The 26598-nt window shown below is 36.8% G+C and overlaps 1 long non-coding RNA gene across 1 annotated transcript in view; it reads right to left on the bottom strand.

The window, feature by feature from the left end:
• LOC138923825 (uncharacterized) overlaps positions 1–21944 on the bottom strand; it is an 82182-nt gene extending 60238 nt beyond the window's left edge. Inside the window, exon 1 of the long non-coding RNA XR_011437978.1 lies at positions 21794–21944. This is a non-coding gene — a long non-coding RNA (uncharacterized lncRNA). The remainder of the gene's footprint in view (positions 1–21793) is intronic.
• Between the last annotated feature and the right edge of the window lie 4654 nt (positions 21945–26598).

Raw genomic sequence — 26598 nt, 5'->3', positions numbered from 1 at the left:
CCTGAGCCTCTGGCTAACTAATTTCTCCTGAGGGAAGGCCTTGTTAAGAAAACTGAGTCCTGTGAGTCTGTTCCAGTAAGCTATGATTCCTTGTATTCACCTGTCTGTCTCTCCAGTTATGGGAGAAGCAGTTTTCCCTGTGTCCTCACTTCTCTGAAGGATTCAAGAAGAGTGATTGATTTTTCACCCTGTTCAGCTTTTTACTTTTTAGGACCGAGCATCAACAACCAATCTCCTTACATGCAACACCCTCAATTATCTTTTAATTTGTTAATGGTATTCTATGCATGCAAATAATTTTCTTTTTATGTAGTCAAATGTACCAATTTATTTATTGTTTCTAGATTTTGAATATAGTAGAAAAGCCTTTTCCTACACTGAGGATAAAGAGGAATTTACCTATGTTTTCTTCCATTACTTGTAGGGTTTGTGGGGTTTTTTTTACATTTATGTTCCTGTCACGTGTATTCTTGTCTCTAGTATGTTTAGGTTAGTACAGGAGTTTATTCCTGTGTATAGTATGAGGTATGTATCTAGTTTTATTTTTTTCTCCAAGTTGTTACCCAGTTGCCTCAGCTCCATTTACTATAAAGTCCATCTTTCCTACAATAATTTGAAATACCACATATATCTTGTACTGAATTTCCACATGTGCTGTGTCTATTTTTGGATTTTTTTTTTCATGTTCTACTCCTCTAGTCTGTTTGTCTATTTATGAGCCAGTATCACATTGACTTAATTATAGCAACTTTGTGGTGTGTTTTAATGTCTAGTAGAGCTAGTCCTTCTTGTAGTTTTACCTTTTCAGTGTTTTCATGGCTATTCTTGAATTTTTATATGAACTTTAGAATCAATTTGTCTAGCTCCATTAAAAAATAGTTGCTGGTATTTTTATTGGATTACAGTAAAATTCTAAATTAACTTAGGGAGAACTGACAAACTTTATGATGTTGAGTCATCCTGCCCAAGAACAGGCGATTTTTCTTCATTTGTCCAAATCTGCTTCTGTGTCTTTCACAACAGAAATTCAGTCAAACATACAAAACCGCTTAAGTGTATACTCACTCAACAAGTCAAAGACAGCCACTAAACTTGTATGTACATCCAATCCAGATCCCTCTTGGGTATACCCTGCGACCCAGGGCCCAATAGAAGTCCACAGATGGGCTTCAAGACTATTATGAGCCCCTTAAAAATTATATACAAAACTCTGTGTTTGGGTGAGTATGTAGTTTACACAGAATTTTTATTTTCCCTTATTTTCTCTGAGAAATTATTACAGGTTTCCCCTGCATTCTCACTCAAGTACAAACTTTCTAGAGCATGAGATTCCCCAACAGAGCAATATTATGTGTTTACAAGGAAAGACACACACACACAATATGATTCTTCTTTTTTATTAAGGTTTCCAAGTTCAATGAATGAAGCAGCAAATAGATTCTCTCCACCCAGGATTGAACTAAGCAATTTGAGAGAAGGAAACCAAAAAAATGATCCTTTTTCTCAAAAACCTTGCAGACTTATTTGGGACATAACACTAAAATCAGTTAGAGAACCATAAAGTCACCTGCAATCTAATTCAACAAAGAGTTCAATAAGGAGGAGACCATAGGTAGATCACTCTGTCTGCAAAGAGGTGCCTTAAACTTAGCCTTTTCCATCTGGAAAGAGGAGAGGAGAGATTTCAGAGAACATGATGTAAGTTATAAAAATGCAATTGTGTTACTTCTCACTCCCAACCTTTCTCGCATTCAGGATTTTCATTTCCCAGCAGTGACAATGGAGTCGAAGGTATGGAATGAAGGGTGAAGGAAAATGTTTCTTCTTCTTTTTATAATGGAGTAATTGTCTTCATTGGAGTAAGTTTTCAAAATGTAATAACAACTTGAGTTTGGCAGTATCCCTACCATGTGACCATCTGTTCTTGTATATTTTTCTTCCCAGATTTATACCCCATGTCTTCTACTCTCTCTTTCTTCTTTTACTCTCTTATTTTCATTTGCATCCTTTTCCCCTCCAGGCTTGTGCTTACACCTTTTGCTAGTATTAAGAATATTGTTTATCCCTAATAAAGGTTTTAAGCTTTAATGGTCTTTCAAATTATCTGAATCAGTGGCTCTTAGTCTTGTTTGTGGGCTAGAAGTGCCAAGAGCACTTTTTAACAACTACTGAGATTTGGGCCCTACCCTCCAGAGATTCTGTGTAGTTGCTCTGGGTGGGGCCCAGCCATTACTATAACTTAAAATTCTCCCCAGTGAACATTATATAAAGCCAGGGTTAGTAATACTGACCCAGAATTACTATCCATCAACAAACTGGTTCTGTGCGAGAATTTGTAAGCTAACTTTTCACATGGCCATGAAAGCTCTCTTAGCCTATATCTTTCACCAGTTGAAGTTGCAATTACCTTTCCCCCTTACTCTGCAGTTCTGTTGGTAAACATAGAATTTTAAAACTGTGGTATCCATAGAGATTATCCAGCTAAATTTTGTGATTCTAAAGAGATGTAACCTAAACTCCAGAGAGGGAAGAAACCCTACCCAAGATCACACATCTTACAAGTGAAGTGCCAGGACTACACTATGTACTGGCCCTTACAATGGGGTTTTACCTCTGTTTTTTCAGATAACCCTAGACATATGTCCAGTTGTTAGCTCTCTCCACAAAATCTCTATCTTCCCTTCTACTTTCCGGCTTATACGTTTCCCATCCTATAATAATAAAGTTATTACTTCTGTTGATTGGAATTTTAGTATCAAAGGCTTTGAGGTATGTGCTTCCTCTCACCTCATAACACAAACCCTCTCACCATAAACTTTGTTCTAGCAATTTTACCCCCAAACGCTATCTTCATCTGTAATAAGAGCACAAAGAATTTAGGTCACGTTTTGGTAGCCCAGAGGACCATCTGAAAGATGATAAAACATGAAACATCATACTGCTTTGAATGAATTATCCATATAAGGAAATTGTGAAATTTTTCTCAGTTTGAAAACCTAAAAGCAAAAATATGCTGTGAGCGCCATCTCCTGGAGAGATCATAACAACTTGTGGATGTATCCTCCCTCACTTCTGCATGGAGATTTCGCTTTTGTTCTTTATTTTATTTATTAGTTCACTTATTATTGTTCCATAACAGATTTAAGGTGACTTTCAAAATATCCAAACAATAGAAAAGTAAAAACTAAATTTAAAAGCACAAAATCAGAGAAATACACTACATTGGAAAGGAATATATGGAACAAGGAAGAAAAACAAAATAGTGATAACCAGGGATCCCACACAGCAGCACAGAAGGAGCTATAAATCTGATAACGGGCTTGGAAGGGTTAAATGAAGAGTTTGTTTTATTGCAGGTTAAGTCTGAGTTGCCAGTGGGACATTCATGTGGAGCTGTCAAGTACGTAGTTGGATGTTTAGCTCTAAAGCTCATGAGATAGATCTGAGAGAGAAATATAGATATGAAGATGATCAGCATGTGGTCACTGAAGTGCTGGGGTGCATGGGATTTCCCAGAAAGAGTCTGGATAGAGAATAAAGTAGGGCCCAGCACAGGACCCTGAGGAAGGTTGATGTTTAAGAGATGGTCAGTAAAAGGTAGGCAGTGTAATGAGTATGGCCTTTGGAACCAAACTACCTGGTTTAAGTCCCAGCTCCTCTACTTACTAGGGAGAATATTTAAGTTATTCTAAAAAAATTTTTTAAATTGGTTTTGAAAGAAAGCCAGAAGAATGATGTCAGCACCATGATGGAGTGAGTGGTTCCCTTTGTCTCACCCTTCTAAGTTACAAGTAACAGACATTCGTTAACCAACAGAGAATTCCCTACACACCACAACAGGATGCCTGAGAGATCCACACAGCCATACAACTGAAGGTGGGTGGACTGGATCCCCGGGAAGCAGTGGAACTAGGTGAATGAATCCTTGCCCCCCCGGCAGCAGCACTTCAAGTCGCAGATCCGCACACAGCAGCTGGCACAACTGTAAGTGGAGGTGGAGCAGCCCAGCCAACACATGAACACATTCTGAGTGGTAGCTGGGCCGCAGGAGCACCAACTGTGTTGCAGCAGCCCCGCCCAGGGAAGCGCTCCCCACTGAGTAGCAGCAGCTCAGCCCTGGTGAAGGTGCCCCACCCATGAAGCACAGCAGTTCAGCCGAACTGCCCATGACCCCAGTGCCGGCCCATGTGAAAGAAAGCACCCTTCCCACCCACTGCAGCAGATCAGCCAGTCCCCTGCAGAGCACACCAGCCCTGCCAGCAAGAGAGCAACCCACGTGCCAAGCACAGAGGACCTGCAGGCACATGTGTGACCTGCCTGCCAAGCACAGAAGCCTTGCCCACGTGAGTGCAGCCTGCTGAGAAGCTGCAGCCAGCCCACTCAAATGCACAGTGGCCCAACTGGGACAAGTACAAGCAGACAGGGTGGATCATAAAACACAGCTCCTGCCCCACCCCCCAGCAGTGGCAGGTGGAATCTGCTACCTGATACTACCACAAATGTGCCAGGAAAGGATCAATTCATCAAACACCAGGAGGAACTGCAGTAACGCTTCAGAGGAGAAGGAAAATGACAGGTCCCCAGAACCAATCCTAAAGTCATAGAATTTTACAACCTAAATGACAGAGAATTCAAAATAGTTGTCATAAAGAAACTCAATGAGTTACAAGAAAACTCAGAAAGACAGTTCAATACGCTCAGGAATAAGATTAATGAGCAGAAGGAATACTTCACCAAAGAGATTAAAGACCTTAAAAAGAATTATACAGAAATTCTGGATATGAAGAACACAATTAATGTGACAAAAAGTAATCTAGAAACCATAAAAAGTAGAACTAACCTTATGGAGGACAGAATTAGTGAATTAGAAGATAGAAATATAGAAATGGAGCAGGAGAGAGCACTAAGATTTTTTAAAAATGAAGAAATTCTTCGAGAAATGTCTGACTCAATTAGGAAGAGCAACATAAGGGTTATAGATATTCCAGAGGGAGAAAGGAACAGAGAGCTTGTTAAAATAAATAGCTGAGAAGTTCCCAAACCTGGGTAAGAAAGTAGACTTACAAGTACATGAAGAGGAGAGAACTTATAATTACATCAATTCAGAAAGACCTTCTACAAGGCATATAATAGTAAAACTTGTAAAGTCAATGACAAAGAAAAAATATTAAGGGCCACAACACAGAAGATAGCCTACAAAGGAACCACTATCAGGCTATGAGCAGTTTTCTCAGCAGAGACCTTACAGGCTAGGAGAGAATGGAATGATATATTCAAAATATTGAAAGACAAAACTTCCAGCCAAGAATACTCTATCCAGTGAAACCATCCATCAGATTCAATGGAGAAATAAAAACTTTCCCAGATAAACAAAAGCTGAGGCAGTTCATTGCCACTAGGCCTTCTTTTCAAGAAATGTTGAAAGGAGCCCTCCCTTTTTAGAAACTAAAAAGCAAAGATTTACAAAACCTTGAGAAAGGAGATAAATAGACAGGCAAAATCAGAAGACTGCAGCTCTCTATCAGAACAAGTTAATAAACACTTTACTATAACATAAAAGATAAAGGGAAGAAAAGCATCAAAAATAACAATAAACACTTCGATTTAGTCACAAATTCACAACACAAAAAGAACAACTTGTGACAACAATAACTCAGAAGGGGAAGAAGATAGGAATAGAACCTACTTAGGCTAATGGAGACAAGGATCTACCAGAAAATGGACTAGCTCATCTATGAGATCTTTTGTACAAACCTCATGGTCACCAAATCACTAAACAAAAATCAGAGCAGAGCCACAAGCCATAAATGAAGATAAAACTGAGAAAACCATCACAAAAAACTACCAAACTGAAATGACAGTCAGAAATACAAGGGAAAAGAAACTATGGAAATATATAACAACCAGAAAACAAGAGATAAAATGGCAATTTTAAGCCCTTATATATCAATAATCACTCAAATGAAAATGGATTGAATTCTCCAGTTAAAATACACACAGTGGCTGGATGAATTAAAAGTCAAGATCCAACAATATGTTGCCTCCAGGAAACACATCTCAGCTCTAAAGACAAACGTATGCTCAGAGCGAAGGGATGGAAGATGATACTCCAAACTAATGGCAAACAAAAGAAAGCAGGTGTTGCCATACTTATATCAGACAAAGCCAACTTTAAGATAAAAAAGACAATGGAAGACAGAGAGGGGCAGCATATAATGATAAAAGGGATATTCCATTAAGAGAACATAACACATATGAATATATATGCACCTAACACAGGAGCACCAAAGTGTATAAAGCAACTATTGACAGACCTAAAGGGAGAAATTAACAGCAACACAATAATAGTAGGGGACCTCAACAGCCCACTTACATCAAAGGATAGATCATCCAGACAGAAAGTCAACAGGGAAACAGTGGCCTTAAATGAAATACTAGACCAGATGGACTTAATAGATATATAGAGAACATTCCATTCAAAAGCAACAGAATACACATTCTCCTCAAGTGCACATGAAACAGTCTCAAAAATAAACCATGTTTGGGAACAACGCAAACTTCAATAAATTTAAGAAGATTGAAATCATATCAAGCATCTTTTCTGACCATAAGGCTATGATACTAGAAATCAACTACAAGAAAAATGCTGGGAAAGTCACAAATACATGGAGACTAAACAACATGCTACTGAACAACCATTGGATCAATGAAGAAATCAAAATATATCTGAAGACAAATGAAAATGAAAATGCAACAGGTCGACTCTTATAGGATGCAGTAAAAGTGGTTACTAAGAGGGAAATTTATAGCAATACAGGCCCACCTCAACAAACAAGAAAAATCTCAAATAAGTAATCTTAAACTAAACCTAACAGAACTATAAAAAGAAGAACAAGCAAAGCCCAAAGTCAGAAAAAGGAGGAAAATAATTAAAATTAGAGCAGAAATAAATGAAATATAGACTAAAAAAACAATAGAAGGGATCAATGAAACTAAGAGCTGATTCTTTGAGAAGATAAACAAAATTAACAAACCCTTAGTCAGACTTACTAACAAAAAAAAGAGAGAAGGCTCAAATAAATTAAATTAAAAATGTTAGAGGAGAGGGCCACTTCTGGTGACCTAGTGGTTCACTTCAACATACACCACTTTAGCAGCCTGGGATTGGTTCCCAGGCATTGACCTACACTTCTCTAATAGTGGCCATGCTGTGCTGGCTGCCCACATATTAAAAAATAGAAAAAGATTGACACAGATGTTAGCTCAGAGCAAGTCTTCCTCAGCAAAAAAAAAAAAAAAAAAAAAAGAGTAGAAATGAAAACAGATACCCCAGAAATACAAAGGATTATAATAGAATACTATGAAAAACTATATGCCAACAAATTGGATAACCTAAAAGAAATGTCTAAGCTCTTAGACTCAATTGAATCAAGAAGAAATAGAGAATCTAAATAGACCAATCACAAGTAAAGAGGTTGAAACAATAATCAAAAACCTCCCAAAAGACAAAACTCCAAGACCAGATGGCTTCTCTGGAGAATTCTACCCAACATTCAAAGAAGATTTAATACCTATCCTTCTCAAACTATTCCAAAAATTGAAGATGGAACTCTTCCTAACTCATTCTATGATGCCAACATTACCCTGATACCAAAACCGGACAAGGACAACACAAAGAAGGAAAATTATAGGCCAATATCACTGATAAACATAGATGCAAAATAACTCAACAAAATATTGGCAAATGGAGTACAGTAACACACTAAAAGGATCATATTCCATGACCAAGTGGTTCAACATCTGCAAATCAATCAATGTGCTACACCACATTAACAAACTGAGGAATAAAAATCACATGATCATCTCAATAGATGGAGAGAAAGCATTTGACAAGATCCAACATCCGTTTATAATAAAAACTTTCAGTAAAATGGGTGTAGAAGGAAAGTATCTCAACATAATAAAGACCACACATAACAAACCCCCAGCCAACATCATTCTTAATGGTGAAAAACTGAAAGCCATTCCTCTGAGATCAGGAACAAGAAAAGGGTGCCCACTCTCACCACTCCTATTCAACATAATACTAGAGGTTTTGACCGGAGCAATTAGGAAAGAAAAGGGATAAAAGATATCCATATTGGCAAGGAAGAAGTGAAGCCCTCACTGTTTGTGGACAACATGATTCTATATATAGAAAACCCTAAAGAATACACCAGAAAACTGTTAGAAATAATCAACAACTACAGCAAAGTTGCAGGGTACAAAATCAACTTACAAAAATCAGTTGCATTTCTATACACTAACAACAAACAAGCAGAAAGAGAAGTCAAGAATACAATCAAATTTACAATCACAACAAAAATAAAATATCTAGGAGTAAACTTAACCAAGGAGGTAGAAGACCCATACAAAGAAAACTATAAGATAATATTGAAAGAAATTGAAGAAGATATAAAGAAGTGGAAAGATATTCCATGCTCATGGATTGGAAGAATGAACATAGTTAAAATGTCCATACCTGATACAGCAATTTATAGATTCAACGCAATACCAATCAGGATCCCAATGACATTCTTCACAGAAATAGAACAAAGAATCCTAAAATTTATATGGAACAACAAAAGACCCAAATAGCCAAAGCAATCCTCAGAAAAAAGAACAAAGCTGGAGAGATCACAATCCCTGACTTCAAAATATACTACAAAGCTATAGTAATCAAAACAGCATAGTACTGACACAAAAAGACACACAGATCAATGGAACAGAATTGAAAGCCCCAAAATAAAACCACACATCTATGTATAGCTGATTTTCCACAAAGGAGCCAAGAACATACAACGGAGAAAGGAAAGTCTTGTCAATAAACGATGCTGGGAAAAGTGGACAGCAACAAGCAAAAGAATGAAAATAGACCATTGTCTTACACCATTCACCAAAATTAACTCAAAATGGATTAAAGACTTGAATGAAAGATGACAAACCATAAAACACCTAGAAGAAAATATAGGTAGTATATGTTCTTTGACATCAGTCTTAGTGGGATCTTTTCGAATACCATGTTTACTCAGGCAAGGGAAACAAAAGAAAGAATAAATAAATGGGACTACTTCAGACTACAAAGCTTCTGCAAGACAAAGGAAACCATGAACAAAATGAGAAAACAACACACCAACTGGGAGAAAATATTTGCAAATCATATACCCAACAAGGGGTTAATCTCCAAAATATATAAAGAACTCACACAGGTCAACAAGAAAACGAAAAGAACCCTATCGAAAAATGGGCAGAGGATGGGGCTAGCCCAGTGGCAAGTGGTTAAGTGTGTGAGGTCTGCTCCGGCAGCCCCGGGTTCACAGATTCTGGATCCCAGGCACAGACCTACACAACACCCATCAAGCCATGCTATGGCAGTGTCCCACATGCAAAATAGAGGGAGACTGGAACAGATGTTGGTTCAGTGACAATCTCCCTCAAGCAAAAGGAGGAAGATTGGCAACAGATAGTAGCTCAGGGCCAGTCTTCCTCACCAAAGAAAAAAAAAGAGGGAGAGGATATGAACAAACATTTTTCCTAAGAAGATATACAGATGGCCAACAGGCATTTGAAAAGATATTCAACATTACTAATTATTAGGGACACACGAATCAAAACTACAATGAGATATTTCCTTACACCTGTCAGAATGGCTATTATTAATAAGACAAAAATAACAAATGTTGGAGAGGATGTGGAGAAAAGGCAACCCTCACACGCTGCCAGTGGGAAGGCAAACTGGTGTGGACACTATGGGAAACAGTATGGAGGTTTCTCAAAAAGTTAAAAATAGAAATACCATATCCCTGAGCTATCCTACTGCTGGGTATTTATCCAAAGAATGTGAAAATAACAATACAAAGAGACTTATGCACCCCTATGTTCATCACAGCACTAATCACAATAGCCAAGACGTGGAGGCAACCCAAGTGCCCATTAAATGATGAATGGATGAAGAAGATGTGGTATACACATATACAATGGAAGACTAACTCACTTGTAAAAAAGACAAAATCGTCCCATTTGCAACAACATGGATGAAACCTGAGGGTATTATATTAAGCAAAATAACCCAGACAGAGAACGACAAACACCATATGACTTCACTCATATGTGGAAGATAAATATACGGACAAAAAGAACAGATTAGTGGTTACCGGAGGGGAAGAGGGTTTGGGGTGTGGGCAAAAGGGCTAAAGGGGCACGTGTGTATGGTGGCAGATAAAATCTAGACCATTGGTGGTGACAAGAGGCAGTCTATACAGAAACTGATATATAATAATGTACAGTTGAAATTACATAATGTTATAAAACAATATGACCTCAATACAATAATTTTTAAAGAAAGAAAAACATTGGTTTTGCCGATAACCTCATTATGTTAAGTAGACTGTTGGAATTTGTTTGTTTGTTTTTAAATCTCTCGTGCTCTAACCAACAGTTCCTGAACGCTTTGGAACTGCCTTTCCTGACACCTGTGAAACACTAATCTCTGACCTCAGAAGAGTTTGGACTAGAAGGAGTTCAAAATAATTGTGTCTTATTATTTTTGTTTCTAAAACCGGATGTCTGCTGGGCTAACTGCTTCCCTTCCGTCCAGGCTGCAGCGTCACGGTCAGGAAAGGAGCAGAGGGCTCGGCACCTCTGCCCTCCACACTTTCCAATGGTCCTTCTTGGTTACCTTGTTCTTTGCTGCAATACAACTTCCTCATCCTGAGGAGGAACGCGCAAAGAATTGCCTTGGGTTTTCCGGTTACATCTTACTTTCCTAGAATTATTTAAAATGCTTTTCTTTTTGCTCTTTTTAAATACCTTGTGTGGTTATAAACGTTGCTTGTTTCAGCAAAAATCCCATTTCAGTTATTTTCCATTGTGAACCAGATGAACTTTTTCACTGAAACAGTCACATTGTCTCATTGAATTTCAGGTCACTTGCAATTTCTTTTTTCTTAATTCCACAGAGAGAAGAGGGCTGAACTCCTAAAAACTCTGCCCTACTCTCACTCACACTCCCTTGGTAGAGCTCAATTTCAGTTGAAATCCTCATCCATCATTTCTGTTCAGGAGTGTAGTCAAAGGAAATATCTTCCATGGAGCCCGGAAACTTGGCTAACAGCTTCTGTAACTCTTTATGACCAATTCCTTTTGCATTTTCTCTCTCAAAGCTCTGTAATGGTTTCTAACCAGGTTTAGATTATGGGTTATAAGGTTCCTTCATCTACTGGAATTTTCTATGACTTTGAATATTTCAATCTATTAGAAAAATGTCATCTCTTTCCATCTGTGCCAGTAGCATAACCAGCTGCTGGTGTTTCTTCCAGCTTAGGAAATTATAGCATTTTCCTCCAGAATCTTCCATATGTTCACTTCATGTAGATTTCTATATCTATTTCACATCTCTTTTGATTGAATTTCATACTTAATGCATTTCATCTCTAAGTTAATATTTGATATGTGTACTCTGAATTTTCTTATTCAATTCAGGGATAATTTTTAATATGGAATCATATCATATAAACAGCCAGGGCACTGCATATGAATTCTTAATATGAGTAATATGTATTTAATCAAACCAAACAGAAAGAACAAGAAATTTAATAACCATAAAATAGGAAAAAGTGTTTGTGTTGAAATTCTCTGGTATAATATTGTACCACTTATTATTCTATCATCACTTTTGGTGAAAACATGCGTTATGAGGTTAAAAGAAAGTATAATATAATGCACAATAAAAACAACATAAGTTTTTTTTTTTTAAGAATATGGAGGCCAGAATTTATCATTGTTAATAGAATTCTAATATGCATTTTCTAATTACCAAACAGGGAGGTTTTAATATTATGCAGTATATTTCCAAAAATATTTATGTCATGTTTAATACCCTCAGATCATGTCTCATCAACGAAGAGGTAGATACAAGTGAAACTGACATAGAGCTACTAGTCAACTTAGAAACACAAAATCAGAACTTGAAAGTAAATTTGATCAATATTCATAAGACAACAACAGATAGATATTTCCTCAGCTCCACCTAGGCATTTGAGAAACATTCTCGTTACATAGAGAATATGGTCTAGGGATTAGCTACTCTTAAAATCATAGATTGTTACCAGTAGAACAGATGGTCTAAGTGGTCTGACTCTATTATTTTATAACCGAGGAAATGGAAGCTTTATCCAAAATGCTAGTGGCTTATCTAAAATCACACAGCTGGTTAATGCAGAGCCCGGAGCAAGCCATAATTCCTGTCTCCCAGATAATTTTCCTCCCCACTCTGCTAGTGCACTGCCATAGGCCAATTTCCAGCATCTGGAGCTCCTCTGATGCCCCCCCCAGGACCTCACCGAACCCCTTCCCTGCTGTGGTCCTGCTCTCTCCTTCCCCACTGAAGCTCACCAATCCTTTATCTGATCCTGCCAAGGAGTCCAAAATGGCAGCTCGCTATCTGATCCATTAACCAGGCAAATGTGCTCAGAAAAAGTCCTAAATAAATTTCCCCATATGTATAGGGTTTCCGTGTACCCTTCATAGAGTAATCTCCGGCCTGTTATCATTAAGCCCCGTGGTAAGCAACTGGCATGAGGGTTCATTTGAATAAAAAATGTTTACAGACTCCTTTTACTTTTCCATTTAGTCTGAAAATAACTGAATTACCTTCAATGGTCAAAATATATATTCTCATAATTTAGATCATATTACATAATTTATTAAGTAGACAAATATTTTTTGGAAGTGTCATTGATTCTAACCAACAAAATTTTAGTATCTGGGAATATTTGAGAAGATTAATACAGCTTTCTAAGCTTTCACCTAGAAGTTAGATCACTAGTCGTGTCTCAAATTTAGGCAGCCCTATAGATACAAATTACTTATCATTAGGAATTTACTGAGGATTTCACTACCAGGAATTTCAAACCAGATATATACGGAAGGCAGCCCTGCAGGAGCTGAATGGCAAATATTTATTGTGTTCAAGGACATATAGAATCTTCCTGAACCCCTGAGATTACACACACTCCATATATGCCCAAAGTCTACCTTACTGGGTATTTCATATTCTATAAACAGGAATGGAGACAAAACTGGGCTTTCAGTAAAAGGCTGTGAATCCTGACTGTGGACAGCCCTTAGAGGGCTCCAGCTTTAACACTTAATGAAACCATCTAACAAGATATACCTACTCCTTCATCTTGCTCATTTTTCCAGCAATGTTTTATTGGGCATAAGTTAAGGTAAAATATGTCAAAAAAAAAAGAGCAGAAAAGTCATTAATAATAGAGAAACAAAGGAAGGACAGAACGTCAACAGAAATTGTAAAGTTTCATATGGCACGTGTACAAAAAGTCATTGTCCCAGATAGGTGACCATATGCCTATAATGTGGCAGAGCTATTCTCTGGGCACAAATCCAGGGTTCCGGTCTACCACTCTCTAATTTAGATTAATAATTCATTATATTATTTGAAAACATTGAATAATATAACTAGTCAGTTGAACCATAAAGAACAAGCCGTCCCAAGTTACACACGCAGTTATCAATGTTACCATGCAAAGTAAGTCCCCACTTTAACCTGCCCATGGTAACACTCATTCACTCAATTAGGATGTAAAAAGAAGCATCTGACCACAGGTGACTTGGCTATAGGTTCTGTGAGAGAGAAAGGGAGGGAAGAGGGGAAATGAGGGAGATAAGAAAGGACATCAATATGTGTTAGAGTCCTGCCATGTGCCAAGCATGCTGGAAACAGACAATCCTCTTGACAACTCTGTGAAGCAGGTGACAGTATTCTCACTGGGGAGATTAAGCTTTAGGAAAGGTAAGTAAATTGCCCATATTTATTCACCTAGTTGGAAGGACTCCAAATTCTACATGGATACAACCAGATAAGTGGGCAAAGAAACATACCTGAAAAAAAAAAAGAAAAAACTAGAAAGCAGCTCCAGGACAACATATGGGCTGACATTTGATATGTGGTACAAACTGAATACATGAATGCTGAGGAAATTTCAAATAATATTAATCAAATAATGTTAGTAAGAACTAGTAAGAATGCTTCATGGAGACGAGGCTTGACGTGGCCCCAAAGCTTCTCAACTTTTAAATAGTGAGTTGCTCTATATTTAAATGCTGACCTAATTTCTGAAGCTGAGAAACACCAGATGAGTGTGGAACTTAAAAGCACTTGACTTTTAACAGGAAGAGATCCCGGCTGGCCCGAGTAGAGGTTAATGATAGCATCTCTCTTCTTTATGAGGAGGGAGGAAGGAGGCAGAGAAGACAGCTTCTTCCTCTTCTAGCAGAAACCTATCTAGCAGGCTGAGAGATCGCATCTGCAACAAGAGGCATCTTTACTTCTTTACTGTGTAAATCATTAAAATTAGCTCATGCAGATATATCAGCATTACCCACTTAGGAGAGTTATCAGTTCTAAGAAAGAGGTTTGACTCCTGTCAAACTTTTCTTGGCTCTTCAATATCTATTCTTCTTCATAAAATAAATAATGTTAAAATTCTAGAATTACTGGCACACTTTCTAAAAAGTACTGGCTACCAGGAGGTTCACAAATGAAACTCATGAGACATGCAAAAGACAAGTCCTTTTTACCCTGACCGCTTATTGAAAGCATCTCACTTCAGTATCATGAATTTTCATTGCTATCCCGGTAGAGAAATGGGCAGATGGAGAATGAAGAGTATTTTGGCAAAATGACATTTCCTTTCTTTCCCTTGACTGTGGAGACACTGCTGAGAGTGATTGGGAAGGAGAATGCCTTGACTCTCTGCTCACCAGTTTTAACCTCCATAGTTTGAGGGGGCTGGAGTAGATGATGGAAGATGGAGGATTTTTTCCAGATGTGACATTCTGTGGTTCTATAGATCAAGAAAGATAAGGACTGAAAACCTCTTTTGGATTTAGCAAGCAGGCAGCCAGTGTTAACAGTAGAGAGCAATTTCTATGAAGAATTTGGGATAAGTGGTTAGAGCTAGGTGAGAGAGGGCCAACTTGAGATGAAATGCATTAAGGAGTGAACGGGGCATGAGAAAGGAGAGTCAGGGATTAGACATTGGTCTTTAGAATAGCTTGGTCCCAGGAGAAGGGGAGAGTGAAGATGGATGGGAGGGAATATCCATTTGGTGGGATAGAGGAGGTTGGTTGGTTGCTTGCATTTAATGATATGAGAAATGTAAGTACATTTAAATGTTGATGAGAAAGAGCTTCCAGGGAGAGACAAACAGAAAGTAGAAAAAAATGAGGTCCCTGAAAACATAGACGTGAATGGCTTTCAAAGTGTAAGTGCAAGGAGTCACCTTGGACAGAAGGACGTGATAAAACTGTTCAAGAAAATGGTCAACTCCCCTGAGAAGGAAGGGAAAAGAAAGAGGTTGAAATAGTGACTTCACAGGAAAACAAAACTTCATAGAACTTTGAAAATTCTATCCTATCTTCATATCAGGATTGACTCTCCGTGCATTCAGGCACCAAATGACAGAATCTGAATATCTGCAACGCATCTGAATGAATGCATAGAATTAGGTGGAATCAAAATATAATTAAACCTGAATTTAATGCCAGGTACCTTTGTTTAAACTTTCTTTTTTCTGTTTCAGAGTAATGCCCTCATGAATATTAAGGTCAGAATAGATTCTAAAATTGGTCATTAGCCCTGTTTCTTCTGTATTGTAATCACTTCCTTTTTCAATTTCTTTTATTTAAAGAAGCTACAGAGAAAGTATTCTGTAGGGGAAAGAAAACAGAACTAATGACCCAAACAAAAGGAGACTTTAAGCGGCCATTCATGGTCTGAGTGACTTTGGACAAATCAGTCTAGCAGTCCAGGCCTCAATCTTTTCATCTATAAGAGGAGGGGATGGACTCACAGACCTGAATAAAGACCTTGCCAGGTCTAAGAATTATCTGACTCTAAATTGTCTAAATTAGAGAATATTTTCCAAACAATGAGCAATGTGCTTTTGACCAGAAAAACAAATAAAACAAATGTTTCTCTTGGATTTTCACCTTGAAGTTAGTGCTTAAATTTTTTTAAAAAACAAGAGTTGAGATTTCTTTTTTGAATAGCATTAACGTTTTACATGAAGTTCTTTTCTACTAATGTTTAGTTTTCTGTCTGAAGTACTAGTGAAATACCACTAACATCAATTTGTTCCTTCATGCGCTTAATACATGAGGCTGACTGTTTTCTTCTGTTAAATTGATGGAGCTTAATTCAAAGTAAAATTATTGTTTTTTGTATCTGCTCCATTCCTAGAGCACACTCAAAATAAGTCTAAATATCCAGAGAAGCAGAAGCATGTATACTGATAAACTTGACAGGATCATTAGTCTCTTTCAAAAGTTGTGATTTCTAAAAAGGCTCAGGACATAGAAATCAGAATTTGGTAGATTAAGATTTACATGATTTTTAATTTAATTAAATGGGAATTAATTTATTTTTTCATTTACAGGGGAAACTGTATGTGCCTCTGTGACTGTCTTAGATAAAACTTTTTAGTGCAAAAAGTTGAAACCCACTCGAATCAGCCCAAATCAAAAAAATGGGAAATTGTTAAAAGGACACAATAGAAATCTCAACGAAAAACAAAGTAAAAGCAGGTCACAGAAGCAGGCCCAGCCCTGATAGCCATAGCACCTGGCACAAGAGTACAGTGGAGACGTTAGATACCGTAGGGGACCAAATATTGAGAAAGTGATAAGATAATAAATTGGTAAATAAAATATATTCAATCCATCTACTTAACAAACGATCTTTTTTTTTAATGTAAACCTATGGTTCGTTATAACTGAAGGTTAGCAAAATATCATGGACAAATTAGTTTAATTATTATTGTACATAGCTGGGTATCCTGCTGATAGGGCACGCATTTAGATGACTAATAAAATAGAGACACATGCAAGCAATAAATAATACATTTATTCCACAAAATTTATTCTTGTTTTCGTTTCAGCAAAATTGCTAATTATGTTGTTACAGTCAAAATGTCCACTTAATTCGTGTTTTATCAATGTAATGCTAAATTAGACAACCACACTTAAGTCACTGTAGTTCTTAAATAAAATATTTGTATATTTCAGTTTGGACAAACTTTGTTGTTATGAGGCAGAGACAACAAAAACTGTCAATAACTCAGAAATAACCAAGGATTTCATCTACTATAATTTAAAATGTAATAGAATTGCTTATGAAAATTATAATTCCACAGAAAATATTATAAAACATACTAACTCTATAATGTCAACCCATAACATTTCTATTTTGATTTTTATTATCTTTTTCAATAATACCTATAAGCTCTCAGTCATGTAAAGAATCAGTATCATGTATGTTACAATTCACATTTATATACATTTATAAATAATATGAATTGCTTAATTTTATTAAATAATCCTTTCCCACCATGCACAACTGTTTCTAGTACTGTACTAATTTGTGAATTCCTTGGGAGTCACAAATTGGAGCATTTGAAGAGAAACAAGAAAATATACATCTTACATTATTGTAAATCACGTTTTATTGTGCAAACATCTATTGCACTCATGCTGACTGAGAGAAACAATGAACAAGTAAATTGGTCTTTTCTCTTACCAAGAGCTTCTACTTGCCCAATCCTACCCTACACTCTGAAACAATACCCATCCCTGACACCAAGGAGGAACAACCACAACCGGCACAGCTGCTTTCACACAGTTTCGAGGATATAGGGCAGGAGATGTGGAGAAGCATTTCCCTTAGGATTGAGTTGAGTCACAAGAGTTGATGTTCAGAATTTGGGGTCTTGCTGTGCCAGTGTGGAGTACTGGCTATCAAATGACAGAGGTGTCCTTGTGTTCTTTAGCAAATTGATTTTTCTTGTGTGAGTTTGTAATATGCGGGTCCCATGTACTTTAAAGGGTCTGTGGCAGGAGTCCCTCTTGCCTGCATCTAGCAGCAATCCTCAACATAAGGATTAGAAAATCTGGAAGCACACAACTCTATTTCTCAATGAGCCACATGGTCTTATTGCTGCTTCTCTGCATTTTTGCTGTATTATCTTGCTTCTTTCTGTAAATTGGCTTTATGTGCTTTATATGGTTTCTCTACTACCCCCCAAATTTCAGCTAGTTTTGCTGCTTTGGCATGTAATGGCTCTCACCCACTCTACTGAATCTTTCAGTTTAAGCTCCTTCATCACGTAAGTGATGGTCTCTCAGTCTTAAACAATCTGATTGGCACATCATGGATCAGATATCCACCTCTCATTCAGCTGGGGCTAAGTAAAGCATAATATATAGTGTGATTTCCAGTTTATACATTAGCATTTTTAAAAGTCAAAGTGTATGACCTATTGGCAATTGGAATCTTATTTGTACCTAGGAAAAATACTATTCAAAGATCAAATATTTCATCTTGTGTTTTATCCTTGGCAAAGTGAATGTTTTAATATCAAGAAAATGATAAGAATATAAACTTTAAAAAAATTAATTTAATTACTGACAATATCAGATGTCAAGGCAGTGGTTTTGCTATTCTGATTTTTGTATTTCCAGTGGAGTGTACTAAATAAATGAATGATGAATCACTATTACATTCTATCAGATGTGTTTGACCACATTATACAGACTGAGACCTACAACTTCTAACACTAACTAACCGTGTGTCTCCAGATAGTCATTTACTCTCACCTTTTTCCCAGAAAGGGCCAAGTTCTTTTTCCTGACTTAACATCTATTATCTCTGTCTACACTGCCTAAACTACTCTTCCTGATAATTGCAGAGCCCGTTCATGCTCAAACTCCTGGTCTGTGGTCAACTGTGAACTCCTCAGAGGTCTTCCCTGACCATTTAGTGGCTTCCTCAAGTACTTTATTTCTTATCTCATAGTTGTGCCTTTATAATAGCTACTCAAATCTGTAATTATCTTATTTGTCTAGTTGTTTATTTTGTCTTCTCCACTATGACAAAAGCTCTATAACCCAAGATCTAGCTACCATCTCAATATCCACATATCATTTTGACATATAGTAAGTCCTAATTATTATTTGTTCAATGCATGAATTAACTATGAAATAAGAAGCCTGAACTGGCCCTAGTAGATCATAGTACTAAAATCAAAGTTGGAAGACAATAACAACGGCAGACAATCAAAATCATGATATTGTGATTTCTATTTACAAGGTAAATGCGAGACAAAATTGATACTAAGTAGTATGGAGGAAACAGGTCATCGAATAAGAAATTAAAATCTAACGTTGCATAATCAAGAGACAGGGATTTCACAAAAACTTTAAGTTAAGTGGATCAATATCAATTTACATTAAGTAATATATAAATTTCAAGTGTCCATGGATTCTGTTTACAATCTGATCATACAATAAATATCAATTCATAAATAGGATGATGCAGGGTCTGAGCAAGGCTACAACATAAAAATTAAAAACATTGCTCTTTCAACTAGTTGTTTTGTCTTCAAAGGTAGCTAATTTCATTGATTGAGCTAAACCAACTGACTATTTCAAAATTATAAGAAAATTGCCTAATTGTAACAATTACCAGGTCAAAAGGAGTGAAAAGTTTTATAACTCACATTTTATGTTGTTCTACTGAAAGAGATAATCCAATTTGCAAAATGCCAAGGAGAGAATCATGACTAATTATCAGTTGGTTGATTGAAACAGAGAGAGTTTCCTGGTTGAGATTTTCTTCACTTCATTATGACATTGAAAGATATAAAGATAGTCTTAATAATATCTTTAAAATTACAAGCAAATCCTTCCAATATCTTCTGACTAAAGTAAGTTTTAGAAGCCTGTTGAAATGCCATTTATTAGACCACGAGCCCCTAATTTGGGGGACGGTCATATTTGTTTCTGCCTCTCCCAACTTTGTAGAGTCTAGCACATTTTGGTAGTTAATGCTTGTTGAACTAAATAGAAAACAACTATGAAAATAAACCTACATAAAATAATATTTTTTCTGGACCACTTTGAAATTAAGAACTTCCGTGTAAGCCTAAATGATAAGTTAATTTTGCCAAGTCAGTAAAATGAAACCCTCCAATGAGCGGTTCCATATCATATAAATAAAAGAACCCATTGAATCCTATCTTTTTTTACTGTTCATTTGGACACAGTCTCCAGCATACATTCAGTTCTTTCATTTGATTACTTTATTAAAATTTAATAAACATCATAAAAGCATAAAAAGCAAATGCTTCTTGTCTTAATAACTAGCTAATGGAATATTTAATAGAAAAAGAATTATACTCATGCTTCAAAGAAACTCTGTGAATCAGACTGGGAGCTATCAAGAAGCTTAAAAACCCACCACTCACGGATCAGGGTTAGCAGAGGGCATTTGGCAAGATCCATCAAAATTATCAGCATTCATTCCCTCTGACCTAGAATAGGTCCTTCATTTTTGAATAAAGAAATAGTTGAACATGTGTGAAGTGGCATAGGTACAAGGTAATTTATTTAGCATAATTTGTCACAAAATAATATTGGGAACAACCTAAATATTCATCAATAAGTAACTGGTTAAATGTATTACAGTACATCCATATGGTAGAATGCCTCATAGCCACTAAAGTAAAATAAGTAATGTGTAGAAAAGTTAAAGTGCAAAATATGTACTTTCATTTATGTAAAAGAGGAGAAAAAGAATGTCTGTGTTTGTGTGTTTATTTGTATATGCAGAAAATGTCTCTGGAAAGACCGAAGAAACTTGAGCTTGTCTTTCTGTCCCAAGGGAACCAAGTGGCTAGGGGACAGACACGGAAGGAAAATTTTTCTCTATGTTCCCTTCTCTAGTTTTGAATTTTGAAAGATGTGACCATATTGTCTAGTCAAAATAAATAAATGCATTTTTTGAAACAAGAAAAATAAAAGCAAGTGAGAAATAGTTCTTTCCTGTAATGTGAATTGCACTAATTTCCCCATAATCATTCCCTTATTTGATTCGCTGACTTGCCCTCACCATTGCTAACTTCTTAAAAATGAACCTCTAGGAATAAAAAGGGGAGCATATAAAACAGATGTAGAGACAATAAGGAAGAGGAAGAAGAGAGGGAGGAGGAGAAAGAGCAGCAGAAGGAGAAGGAGGGGTGGGAGGGAAAGGAGAAGAAATACAATAAATAGTAGATAGCTTTATATAAAGACAGAGAAAAATTCTTTCTGATTCCTCTAGCCAGAGTTTTGACAAACACATAACACCTTCAAAATTCATTATTCATTCCGTTTATCTCACTAATATCCCAACAACTCACACCTTCCATCCGAAACTCCTGTATTTTTTACATTTAAAGTTTTCACAGTATCCATGATGCAGGTGTCCGTGACCTAAGAGACTTACACTGAAGTCTGAGGAACAATCAGAAAGTAAACTCAGAAACATGTGCTATCCCGTCTTGCTCCATTCACCCCCACACAAAACTATGCTTAAGTAAAGGTTGCAGATTAGGCAAGTGATAAAGACTACAATTATTTGTTTGTTTTTCGTTTTGTCGGTTGGTTTCTATATCAGAAATAACTTGGTGTAATTAACGTTAATTAATTGTGTAATTAGTGTTAATATCGAACTGAACACCAGTTCTTGTTCTGACACTAACATCTATTGGGCATTACTAAGCACTAGATATTCTTCGAGGCCCTGGTGATGTACAAATGAAGAAAACAGAGCCTCTACCTTTGAAGGACTCATTCTCTAGTAAGAAGGAGGGATTTGAATGTAACTAACTGAAATTTAAGGTGATAAACATCATACCTGCAGCATCACTGTGATCTCAAGAGCCGAGAAGTGAGAGCAAAGTTCTCCCCGGTTGGGAGAATGACACTTGGTCTCTGCTTTAAAGGATAAAAAGACGTTCTTTTTCCAGACACAGAAGGAGTGAAGGACATCTCAGGCAAAGTTATGTAACAGTTAGTCACTTAAGGATTGCGACATGGATAAAACAAGAAGTGAAATTCCCAGCGTATTAACTGTAACTATATTCCTTTCCTCCTGACTCAAGAAATGGTAATGAAATGAAAGCAAGTGAGAAAGAGGCTAATATTAGCAATAATGCCCTGTGCCTTACCAAAAATAAATAAATGAATAATCTACAAAGCAGTACTTTATCATTTCAAAGACATGAGTTATGCTTTGGATTTGAAAATACTTCCACAAATGAACCTCTCAGATCGCTCCACCCCTACCGCATGAAGAATCAGATGAGAGAGGAATGTGTTATTTTATATGTTGCAATCTCTTTCCTATCCCCACCCCCTCACTCCTACTCCTCTCTTTTTGTGTGTCCTGAAGATGAAAGACAAATGATGGCAAGAACCACACCTTGCAAAACAGGGAGGTCACAACACCTACTCTGTGACCTAAGACCTGAAAGAAGTGCTGAGCGCTTTGGGAGGTCAATGAATTACCACCACCTCTACGTCAGAGACTGAAGTCTGGCACTTAGGTTACACACAGCTCCCCAGGGCCTGACGCACTTGAAAGAAGGAAGCATATTCCATCTTTCGTGTAGACCGTGTTCATTAATCTCAAGCACCTGGCCAAGTGGATCTCCTGCTAAAACCTCAATAGCAATAAAGCCAAGGAACAATCCTAGCACAAGGCGATTAGCTTCAGCAGAGGGAAACAGATGTCTGGCCACAGATTCCTCCCAGCCCGGTCCAGCTTGCTTATGTCTCCAAAAGAAATGGAGGGAGAGAACGTAAACAACTCTGAACTGCATATTTCCACACTAGCAAAATGACTCAGAGTGTTGTATACCAACAACTCAATGACTCATTCATAATTTGAGTGAGAAAAGAGGTTTGTCAACCAGAAAGTGTTTGGTGTGGAGTATGGAATCCTGGCAGTGTTAGCCCCAGGCCAGAGTTATTTCAATATTGTCTTGTTCTCTTCACCATCTCAAAGATGAATGTTTTTAAAAACTCAATTTTAATAATACAATAAATTAATGGGGGAATGGGGAGGATAATACAGTAATATGTTACTTCTGTAGACACAAATAATCCATAACCAATCTATAAATCAAAATTGGGGTGAGTTTATTATGAGCCAGAGTGAGGATTATTACCCGGGAAGGCCTTAAAAGGCATTCTGGAGAAGTATACTTTTCAGTACAGTCTTATACCTTTTTAGAACAAAGAACATACATTAAACACACCCAGGATACGTTTCCACCGAAATTTCTAAGAGGTATTCAGTTGCAAATTAACATGACCCTGACGTCAGGAAAGGGAGTAATCCAGGCGTTACCAATAACCAAAAGGGCATGGGAGAGGAAGCATGCCTTCCTATCGTGAGAGAGTACATTCTTTGCTTTAATGGATAAGCAGATGTACAATGTATGTTTGATAGGCTATAAATTGGGCTTTTTAGTTCAAGCTGATCAGTTTTGAACTTGACAAGTGACCCTATATACCTCAATATGTGAAAATCTCTTGTTACTTCTTACAAAGCAGTTTCCTTATTTTCTTTGTTTCTGGAGAGTGTACTGTTTTTCTTAATACTGAAACCTAGATGAATCATCAGTCTCCTTATTACCTTTTAACAGCTAATCTACCACTTCCTCCACATACCTACAGCTGTTCTCCAGTTCAACCTCATCAACTTCACGAGGAAATATACTTGGACGTGATGTTGAAACAGCACTTCTGGAATCTTGTAATACAGAATGACATTACATATCACATCAAATAAGCAGCAGCTGAAAACAGTCCTATAAAACTGGGGTCAAGGGAACCAGAATTACACTGTATTTTCCCACTCTCTCACTCAGACTCACAGTGTTAAGTATTCAAGTCCAAAGAGACCTGTTCTTGATACCAGCTCAACACAAGGTTGACATAAGGGAAGCCATATTGTAGAAAAGAAACTATATTGTAGCTTTAAACGACCTCTGATTAATTAGCCCAGACATGCTCTGTAGATGTTATGGCCCCTCCCAGCTTCAAAAAGATGCTAACTTTGTTCTTTTGAGTTCTCTAGGAATGTGATGACCCCTAGGCAGAGAGTCTATGCTGACAGCCATCATCAATGACAACTGAAAGAGCCGGGTATAAGTGTTGCTCCAGTGTCTGATGCATAGCCAGTAAAAGAAAGGACTATCAGGAACTGGGACCAGATGTCTACCCCCACCTGGAGATCACATGGAGGCCCCATCCAGAGACCAACCACCTCCCCCACCTGGAGACCAGCCCCTATATAACTGGCCTGTAGTCTTTGTTCTGCAAGACAGTTTTTTTCTGTCATGAGTCGGCCATCTTCCCTCTTGCTAGCAAGCTATAATAAAGAAACCCTTTCTCTCCTACCACCTTGCCTCCTGACTACTGGCATGTCTTGCAGTGAGCAGAGAACCCCACCAGGCAATAACATTCTGGGGAGAAATTATATCAGGATAGATTTTTATATACTCATTTATCACATAGTATGCATAATTTTATGCTATCTTTCAAATAAACTATATTATAAAACCATTTCATTTATTTAGCTTTAGGGAAGAATGAAGTGTTCAATGGCAGTGAATTTTGCCCAATAGTAAAGCCTACTACTTTAAATACCAACATTTTTTTAAAACATATATGCTGATTTTAATGAAATTCTTTCTAAGAGAAATTACATCATACCCTTATTAAGTAGTGGTTAGTGGATATCATTTAATTTTTTCTTGCTGATTCAGAGTCTTCATTAAGAATAGATCTCATTAAGAATGCATGTAGACTAAGTCTGTCTCCGTTGTTAACTGTTATTCTTCCTTGCCTTCTAGTTTTCTGTTCCTAATTTTCTATTTGTAGAGAAAACAGATGAAGCTTTGTGTGTAAAGGTACACACACACACACATATTAAAGCAAAAGTCAGTAAGCTTAGTGTTGTGGAATCAGTAATTGTTAAGGGCGTACATTTAGCGCAGAGGTTTTGTGACAATTGTTTAGAGAACTTAGAAACCTTTTCCACATAATTCCAATTCAGGGCTCTGTTCCAAAGAGATTACTGGCAAGGTGTTACTGTAATTTTAAACTAAATATAAAATCCTCTATTCTTTAAACTTTTTGGCACATCTACAACATCAAATAAAACCAAAAGTCAATGGTATTCCTTCTGAATCTGGGAAGACTTCCTTCCCTATGTACCAAAGATGCCCTAAATTAAAATATCACAGTAAGCACTGAAGATTAAACTGTAATTTTTCTGGATCCAAAGTGGATTAAAAACATGTTACACTATGGAAGCTTGAAAATATTTAGTTTCTTATTCAACAAGATTTAAATTTAGGAATTATTAACAAAACCTAATTTACTCTATCTGTGGGTTCAAAGGCAAAAGATAATTTCTAAAATGTCATTTCCAAGGATAATTCTGATATAACCTGATTTTCGAAAGATATTTGAATAATCTTATTTTGAATATTTTTGAATATCTGAATTTTTAGGTAAATATAAGAAACATAATTCAATAATCATTTGTAGGTTTTCTGATATGAATTCATATCAGAATTAGAAGTATTACTTGCTTATTTATACTTAAGCATGTTCCCAAATTATTTCACTTATTTGCTGTACAAAAATACAATAACAATATTTAACAAGCAAACATCTAAATGCTCATCCGAAACAAACATTAAAAACCTTAACTAATGATGTCCACGTGAATTTCATCCAGATCTCTAGAAGTAATGGTGGCTCTGAAATACAACTCAGCTCACAGACCCACTGCCAAATATTTGAATATTATATCTCTGAGAATTCTGAACATAATTGCATCATTTTGTTTCATATGTTTACAGACGATTAGATTTGATCTGAAAAGATGCTCTCAGAGTTAGATTAAACCTTGTCTTGCTGTACAAAGAGAGTGACCATACATTCCATTTGTCCAGGACAATCACTGCTTATGCCAATAATTACAGTGTAATTTTATTAGTGCTCCCATTTCACTCAAAATATCTTAGTGTAAGTGGTAAATTATATGGTCACCCTATCCACTAGGTTAATTCGGAGACAACACAAGAAATAGAATGGTTTTGCTTCTTCAACCTAAACTCAGGCAACTTGGGTTCTTAGGTGGAGAGGGTAGAGGGGTCAAGAAAGGGAGAAGGGCAGAAAGGCAGGTAAGAATATTTGGTCTCCTGCTCATGAAAAGAGAGTAACCATCAGGTAGGAGAGATTGCATTATCACTCAATCTGCTACATGCCTGCTTCTAATCTGGCAGTTCAATAATATATGGCATATTTTCCAAGAATCAAAATAACACATAGAGTAAGAAGGTATTTGGAACTGAGCGAAACTGTGAGAATCTCTGAGATAAATTCTTGAAGTGATATTCAACACTCATCATTTTGGATAGTACCCTTTCTCTTATAATACTCCTTCTAATCCAAGAATATATGAAAATTAAAAGATATATGATTACCTAATTTTGTGCTAAGGTTACTTATAACTTTAATAATAACCCCTGTACTATCATCTGCTGGCAATTTTTGATAACAAGGACCATGATGCTACTGCTGCTGCTGGTAGCGGTGGTGGTGGTGCTAAGATGAACAACGATTTCCAGGAATACAACA

This window comes from Equus caballus, chromosome 4 (genome assembly GCF_041296265.1).
Source record: "Equus caballus isolate H_3958 breed thoroughbred chromosome 4, TB-T2T, whole genome shotgun sequence".
NCBI classification, from domain to species: Eukaryota; Metazoa; Chordata; class Mammalia; order Perissodactyla; family Equidae; genus Equus; species Equus caballus.
Note: the sequence above shows the minus strand (reverse complement) of the source record. Positions and strands in the feature narration are given on the sequence as shown.